Here is a 9,582-nt window from a genome sequence, read left to right as displayed (position 1 = left end):
ATATATATATATACAAATGACCATACACTAGGGTATAAAAACACTGCAAATGAATAGAGAAGAACAGACATAATAAATGTGTTTTTTTCAGATCATAATGTAATAAAAAGCATAATTAATAATGGCTCTTGAAAAGGCAAATTTAAAATTAATTAGAAAGAATAATCTAATTCTTCAAACTTGGTGGGTAAAAGAACAAATCAAAGAAACAATTACTGATTTCATTGAAAAAAATGACAATGAGGAGACATCATATCAAATTCTATGGGATACAGCCAAAGCAATACTCAGAGGAAAAAATATATATCCCTAAGTGACTATATCAACAAAAGAAAGAAAGAGAGAGATCAATTAATAGGACATGCAACTTTAAAAGCTAGATAGAGAACAAATTTAAAACCCCTAGATAAAAACTGAGTTAGAAATCCTAAAAATCAAAGGAAAGGTACTATTGAACTAATAAATGAGACCAGGACCTGGTACTTTGAAAAGACAAATAAAATATAGTATTGGTTAATCTAATTTGAAAAAGAAAAAAAGAGAATCAAATTAATAGTATGAAAAACAAAAAGGGTGATATCACCTCTAAAATAGAGGACATTTAGGAAATTATTAATAGCTACTTTGCCCAATTATATGACAAATATGACTATCTAGGTGAAATGGATGAATATTTACAAAAATATAAATTACCCAGATTAAAAAAAGAAGAAATAGTATACTTAAATAATCCCACCTTAGAAAAAGAAATTGAACAAGCCATCAAGGAACTCCTTAAGAAAATAATCCCCAGGGCCAAATGGATTCACAAGTGAATTCTATCAAACATTTAAAGAACAACTAATCCCAATACTGTACAAACTATTTGAATAAATATGAAAGAAAGTGTCTTACCAAATTATTTTTATGACAGATATAGTACTGATTCCAAAGCCAGACAGACCAAAAACTGAGAAAGAAAACTACAGACCAATCTCCTTAATGAACATAGATGCAAAAATCTAAAATAAAATACTAGCAAATAGGCTACAACAAGTTATCAGAAGTATTATTCACCATGATGAGGTGGGATTTATAACAGGAATGCAAGGATGGTTTAATATTAGGAAAACCATCAACATAATTGACCACATAAATAATCAAACTACCAGAAAACATATTTATCTCAATAAATGCAGAAAAAGCCTTTGACAAAATACAACAACCATTCCTATTGAGAATACTAGAAAGTAGAGGAATAGCTGGTCCTTTCCTCAAAATGATAAACAGTATATATTTAAAACTATCAGCAAATATCATCTGCAATGGGGATAAGTTAGAAGCCTTCCCAATAAGATCGGGAATGAGGCAAGGATGCTCATTATCATCTCTATTATTTAATATCATATTAGAAATGTTAGTATTACAATTAGAGAAGAAAAAGGTACTGAAGGAATTAAAGTAGGCAATGAGGAGACTAAGCTATCACTCTTTGCAGATGATATGATAGTATACTTAAAGAATCCAAGAAAAATAAATAAAAAGCTAGTGGAAATAATTAACAACTTTCATAAAGTTTCAGGGTAAAAAATAAACCCACACAAATCATCAGTGTTTTTATATAATTCCAATAGAACTCAGCAGCAAGAGTTAAAAAGAAAAACCATTTAAAATTACTATAGGTAGTATAAAATATTTGGGAATCTATTTGCCAAGACAAACATGGGAATTATGTAAACAAAACTACAAAACACTTTTCACACAATTAAAATTAGATCTAAATAATTGAAAAAAAAACATTATTTGCTCATGGGTAGGATGAGTTAATATAACAAAAAATTATAATCTTACCTAAATTAATTTATTTATTCAGTGCTATACCTACCAAACTACCAAGAAATTCTTTGACTGAATTAGACAAAATTATAACAAAGTTTATTTGGAAGAACAAAAGACTAAGAATATCAAGGGAAATAGTGAAATATTATCTGAAGGATGGGGGCCTATCAGGCAGTGATCATCAAAACAATATGGTACTGGCTAAGAGACAGAAGGGTAGATCAATATAATACAGTAGGAGTAAATGGCAGTAGCAAGATAGTGTTCAATAAACCCAAAGATCCCAGCTTTTAGGATAAGAGCTCACTATTTGACAAAAACTCCTGGGAAAATTGGAAAACAATATAGAAAAAAATTAGGTTTTGTCAACATCTCACAACATATACCAAATTGGAAAATGAGGGGGTGTCCATCAATTGGGGAACAGCTGAACAAATTACATTATATGATGGTGATGGAATACTATTATGTTGTTAGGAATCATGACCTGGAAAATTTCTATATGAACTGAAAGTACCTCCATGAACTGATGCAGAGGAATATGAGTGGAACCAGGGGAACATTGTACACAGAAATGGAAACACTGTGGAAGGATCAAACGTAATAGACTTTGTTATTGCAATGACCCATGACAATCCTGAGGGACTTATGGAAAATAATGCCATCCACACTGAGAGAAAGGACTATGGGAGTAAAAATGCAGAAGAAAAACATATGATTTATCTCATGATTCTATGGGTATATGATTGGGGGTTTTGGTTTGAAAAGATTATTATTAATATGGATAATATGGAAATATATTTTAAACATTAATATATGTATTTCCCAGTGGAATTGCTTATCAACTCTGGAAGGGTAGAGGGAAGAGGGGAGGGAGAGAACATGAATCATGTAACCATAGAAAAATATTCTAATTAAATAAATTAATTTTTTAAAAGACAAAAAGAAATAAAGATTGAAAAAAATATTTGAATGCCCAAGAGTTGATGCACTTAATTTTTTAATTTAATTTTTTCTTAATTACATGTATAAACACTTTTTAGAATTATTTTCTGAACTTTTGCATATCATATTTTCTTTCTACCTTTCAATCTTCCTTGAAGTGATTAGTAGTCTGATATGAGTTATCTCAGTCCTTTCATGCAAAACATATTTTCATATTCCTGATATCATGACTGAAAACACATTTCATGTACAATAAAAAAACACCTCATGAATGAACTAAGATGAAGGATAACTTTCTTCTATCTATAATCAGATTCTAACAGTTCCTTCTTTAGCTGTTGATAGAATTTTATTATCATATTTCCCTTAGGGTTATCATGGAATGTTGTTTTCCTGATAATTTATTGCTTCATAATTGATCATAATACAACATTTCCATTACTGTACATACTTTTCTAGTTTTTATCATGTCACTTTGCATAAGCTCACATAAGTCTTTTCAAGTTTTTCTGAACTCATTCTGTTCATTTCTTTGGTGCAATATTTTCCCATTAAAATAATATACCAAAAATTGTTCAACCATTCCACAACTGTTGGACACTCCCTCAGTTTCCAATTATTTGTGCCTACAAACTACCAAAATATTTATGTACAATTAGGTATTTTTTTCCTTTTTGTCTGAACTATTGGTATACAAGTTCAATAGTGGTATTGAATTCAGTAGGCTGTGCATAGTTTTATGGCCCTTTGGCATGGTTCCATATTACTCTCCAGAAAGCCTACATCAGTTCACAATTCTACCAACAGTGTGTTAGTATCCCAATTTTCCCCCCAACCAACATTTATCATTTTCCTTTCTGGGTATATTATTCACTCTGATAGCTAAGGTGATCTGTCAGTGTTGTTTTAATTGGCATTTCTCTAATCAATAGTGATTGTAAGTATTTCTTAATATGACTACAAATACTTATAATTTCTTATTTTGAAGAACTGCCTGTTAATTGATCATTTATCAGTTAAGGAATACTTTCTATTCTTATAAAGTTGACTTAGTTCCATATATGTTTAAGAAATGATCCCTTTGTCAGACATACTTGCTATAAACATTTTCTCCCATTTTGTTGTTTCTTTACTAATCTTGGTTGCATTGATTTTGTTTGCATAGAAACTTTTTTAAAACCTATATCTTCTGACTTAGAATCAATATGGTATGGGGCGCATGGTCTCCCTCTGGACACCCCAAACTCCAGAAGTTTTCTAGATCAAAAAGGACATAAGAGATTCCTTTCTGATTCCTGAGAGGAGCATTTTCCCACCCCTTGGACTTTCCTATAGATCTTCTATTAACATAGATATGCACCTCCCAGTTCCACTCTGACAAGCATTGCGTGGTACTTAATTTTGTCATCCACTAACTTCCACAGATCAACACTTATACTCCCAAACTCAATGAATTACCTCATTCCTGATCAAATCCATCCCCCCTTCCTTATCCTGTGGTCAAAAGGTTATAAAACCCCCAAATCCCATCTCCTCAGGGAGGCAGTGTTCTACCTGCATACTGTCTCCCAGCCTTTCAATATTAATAAATTTCTTCCAAATTAATACATTTCTCCTTTTATTTTAAAGCTAAGGTTTGGAGTGTTGTAAAGGGCAAATTGTCGCAAATCTGGGGTTTCACCTCAAAGCTCTCCCACAACAAATACTGAATATTGTGTTTCTAGGCAGAGGAGTGATAAGGTCTAGGCAATGGAGATCACAAAATAAGTGACTTGCCTAGGGTCATGCAGCTAGAAAGTATCTGAAGCCATACTTAACATAAGGCTTCTTGATTCTAGGCTTGATTCTTACTCCACTGAGCCATCTAGATGCTCCCAAAAATTTTAATTTAATGAAATGAAACTTTTCTGTTTTATTTTTCATTATGTTTTTTAGGTCATGTTTAGTTATAAATGCTTCCCTTACTCATAAATCTGACGGGTGACCTTTTCTATATTCCTCCAATTTGTTTATGGTAACCTTTTTTATTTCTAGATCAAGTATCAATTTTGATTTATTTTGTGTATGGTGGGAGATGTTGATCTATCTCTAGTTTTGCCATATTAATTTCCAGTTTTCCTAGTAGTTTTTGTCAAATAATGGGTTCTTACCTCAAGATCTTAGATCTTTGGGTTTATGAAATATTAGGTTACTAGGGCTATTAACTACTGTGTATTGATTTCCTATTGATCCCATTGATCTATTACTCTATCTGTTAGACAGCACCAGACATTTTTTTTATAATTATTGCTTTATAGTATAGTTTGAGGTCTTGTACAAGTAGACCTCCTCCCTTCATATTATTTCCATTAGTTCCTTTGATATTCCTGACCTTTTATTCTTCACATGAATTTCGTTATTATTTTTTCTTGTTCTATGAAATAATTTTTGTTACTTTGGTATGATATTGAATAAATAAATTCATTTAGGTGGAATTGTCTTTTTATTACATTGACTGATTCTATTCACAAACAATGAATATATTTCTAATTGTTTATGTTTGAATTTACAGGTGTGAAAATTATTTTGTAATTGTGTTCATATAGTAGCTGGGTTTTGGTAGCTATAGGAGTTGGTATACTTGATACCTGGAGACTGCAATTTGTAATTTTCACATGCTTTTCCAATTTTATACTTTCTTTGCTAAAAGTCTATCCTCTCTTTGGGAGGCATTACACACTCTATGGAATTTCATAATTTAGCTCACAAGCTGTCTGTGATTTTCCAAGCCAGTTTAAAGGAGGAAAAAGCTGTGTCAGACTGCCTGTGGTCAGAGCCACCATACCTCTTCTCTTTAGCATGTGGGCTAATTATTAAAAAAAAAAACTTTACTTGTCAATTTCATCAATAAAATATTTAATTTTCTGAAAGAATGGGAGAGTAAGAAGCAGTCTAGAGTGATCACAGGCTTCGTTACTCAAATTTCAATCTGGCATTCCTCCCAGGTAGTCCAGTCAAGATATCTTGGAATCTAGATTCCCTGGCTATCCCTTTTACAGGGTCTTATCCTTCTGCTGTTTCTCCATCCTGACATGAAGAGATATTCTGTGTGAGAAGCTTGGTTATAATTCACTTCTTCTGCAAACACCCTGAAATCTTACTCAGAGCAACAAAACAGAAAATAGAAGACTAGAAAAGTTTCCTTCTCTATACTCAGAGCTAATGAACACTAGTAAGGTAGGTCATTGCAGACTTTGTGAAGCCTAGGATTCAGGGAACTAGAACTTTCAATTACTCTAGGAAATTTCTTTTTCAAGTGATATTTAATGTTACTGTCACCTACATTTCAGATATATTAATCATGTTCCCTTACCTCACAGCTCTCCATTTTTGTAACGATTTAAAAAAAAACTAAGAAAAAAAAATAAAACAATGTTAAAAAATTTTCAAATGCTGCATATTCACTTTCATGTTTGGAAAGAAGTGAGAGAGAAATTTCTCATTTCTGGTTTGGGCTTCCATTAAGAATTTTCTTAACATAATGCATTGAGTGGATACCTTCGAAAAAAATATAAAGCAAGAGGTTTTAATCCCTTAGGAATAAAACAACAGGCTCAATCATAATAATCCCATAATAATAATTGTCATTTAATGATTACTGTCCATTAGATTCATAATAATAGCCCTGCCAATTATTCTTTAGGAAAGAGATTCTTAAATATGTGTACTATAATATACTCCAATGGTGATTTGTTAAATGTGCACTACTTCTAAGATAGTGCATTTACCTCTAATGATTGTGTATGTGCATATATGAGAGATCTCTAGATCATTTTATATATGAGGGAACTGAGGCAAACGGTTAAGTGACCTGCCCAGGTCACACAGCTAGGGTTGTGTCTAAGACCAGGTTTAAATTCAGGAAAATGAGTCTTTCTGACTCCAGGACCAGCACTCTCTCAGTTGTAGCACCTAATTGCTCATTGAATATACTAAGTGCTTAATAAGTTCTTGTTGGTTTTAATCCATTTTAAAGGGGAAAAATATTGAAAGTTATATATGCATTTGCATGATATATGCATATGTGTACATATCTATATATGCATATCTACATTGGTATATGTATCTTTATAATTTTATCAATATACTTATATTTTTCTATATATGTGCATATGCATGTCTTTGATTCTATATTAATGTTGACCAGTTGTGTTGAATGTTTACATGTATATATTTATACATACATAATTAATAGAAATAGAGAAAGTCGTTCTCTATTTCAACATAGATTTAGATAGCTATAATCACATATCAAAGAAGAGATGATAAAATGCAAATATAGATAAAGATTTATATCTATATATGGATATAGCTTATAGAAATATAAAAATTTTATGGAGACGTAATTAAGAATTTCTTCTCTAGTAATACTTTCAATATGGGCCTTTAAGGGAATGAGGAAAAAGAGAAAGCAAGCATGGCATTATAGAAAGAGTATTTGATTTGATGTCCATGGATTACAGGTAAAATGATTTAAATACAAATCACATGAGAAGTATATTGTAAAACTTAAAACAACATATAAGTGAGAGTTATTGTTGTTGCTTTCTCAATTTTCCTTATCATTTAAGCGAAATTGTGTACATTCAACAGTCTCTAAGGTTCTTTCTATCTTTAACTTCAACAAGATAATAGTTTTGGAAACTATTCGGTACTAAGATGGATGGTTAGATAGACAGACAGACAGATAGATAGATAGATAGATAGATAGATAGATAGATAGATAGATAGATAGATAAAGGGTNATAGATAGATAGATAGATAGATAGATAGATAGATAGATAGATAGATAAAGGGTCATTTTTCTTCAAGTATTTGTTGAATATAATGTGCAAGATATTGTTCTGGATGTTATGCAGTTATAAAAATATCTCCTTTATTAAACATACTATTTTATTAAGATATGTTTTTGTTTATATATCAATTACTTATAAAATGAAGAACATGATAAATAGGACAAATACTGAAAGTATTTTGTGAGTTCCCTGGGTTGAAGTGATTATAGTTATATAAAAGGATCAGGGAAGTCTTCATTAAGGACAATACACTTCCTTGTTTCAGTTGATATTATCTTCCCTAAAGTATATTATATTTTACTAAAGACAGAGAAAAATACTCTACTTTTAGAGGAGGAACATATGATTTCTGAATAAAGAGGACAGGAGAACATTTAAAAGGTAACACTGGGCCCAGATCCAAGGTCAAGGAATTCCCAAGTTTTGAGTCTGGAGTGACCAGATCACTGGTTTGGGATAACAGTAATGAGTAGACAATCGGTTAAGGTAGAATATGATGGATCCAGTTTTAGATATGTTTAATTTCAGATCCCAGTAGGACATCTATCCTTTCCTAAAAATTATCAATGGGAAACTTTGCCCCTCCTTTCCTCCAGCTGGATGTTTTCCTTTCATAGCTTAAACCTTTTCAAGGTTCAATAACTACATCTTCTCTGGATGAAAATGCTAAGTTGCATAGATCAAAGGAGATTTCCTCCCTCTTGAATTTTGAGGGAAAGCCTTAACAGTGGAAGGAACAAATATATTTTTTCTTTTGTTTTTGTTTCTTTTTTGTTGTTATTGTTATGTCTTCTATAATAAATAAGACTTTTTGGCTAATAGTAACAGATAGGGAATGATTTACTCTAGGCTTACTACACCTACTGAAATACAGATAGAACAAGAAAGTCAGTTATTACCTCCATAGTCCAGGTATATAAAGATGATTTGTGCTGGCAAGTATTTAGACATATGATATAGCAAAACCAATCTGTTATTTTAATTCTGAATCTCTGGGAGGTTTGAGTAGTTATGATACTCCCATCTGGGTCTTTTTCAGTATCACAATTTGTTATTTTAATTGTGGTCCCTATGTAAAAAAAGAGAGCACCATAATAAGTATCTAAGCAAACTATGTGTAGGAGAATCACCTCTTAGAGCCTCCACACAATATGGTGCTTCTATTTCTTGCTCCTCGAGGGCACTTGATATTTTAATTGCTATAACATGTTGAAGTATTAAGAATTGCAGAGTTTGCCAAAGAGTTTTGTTAAGAATTTAATAATTATATTTCCAGAGAGTATTCTCATCTATTGACACAGTCCCAGAAGCCTATTTTTGGTGAATGACAGGAATATTTAAAAGGCAGAATATTTCATTCAGTTCTTCAAACAAGGGAATGTCACTTGCATATGTAACCCATATAAGCTCTAAGGCATCCTCATCCCAGTTCCCACCCACATTGAATAGTTGCTAGAGCAAGGATAACTACAGCTGCATCTAAGGATTTTAATGGTATCCCTGAGGGGTCAGTAGTGATTTTCTAATGCCAATGACTAGAGTCCCCTCTAGTGTCTTTGCTTTCTCACTAATTTTTTCAATAGAGAGTCATTTAGTCAGTCAGGCTGAAATATTTCAGAAAGGTTTTATATTAAGATGATGCAATAAGGACAGTTGATAGAAAAATCTCTCTCAGTTAGAAAAGGTAGGAGGAGGAACTATGGCACTGTACCCTGAGAATGAAAGAGTCTAGGGGAAAGTGAGCTCGAGATTAAAGAGCACATGTGTTGGGTGAGTAACCCAAAGATATGTGGTGTTGGAAATATTTTCTCCCATCCACTGGATACTAAAGAAGTCTCTCTTTTGCATGATGTAGAATGTTTTCTATTCTCATGAAGCCATGAAACAAAACTGTCCTTGACTCTCAAAGGTTCAGACAAATCCTCCCACTTAACCAGTGATGCTAAAGATCCTTTAGTCTCATCAAAGCTAAAATGTCCTCCAA

Source organism: Gracilinanus agilis, chromosome 2 (assembly GCF_016433145.1).
Source record: "Gracilinanus agilis isolate LMUSP501 chromosome 2, AgileGrace, whole genome shotgun sequence".
In the NCBI taxonomy this organism is placed as follows: Eukaryota; Metazoa; Chordata; class Mammalia; order Didelphimorphia; family Didelphidae; genus Gracilinanus; species Gracilinanus agilis.
Note: the sequence above shows the minus strand (reverse complement) of the source record.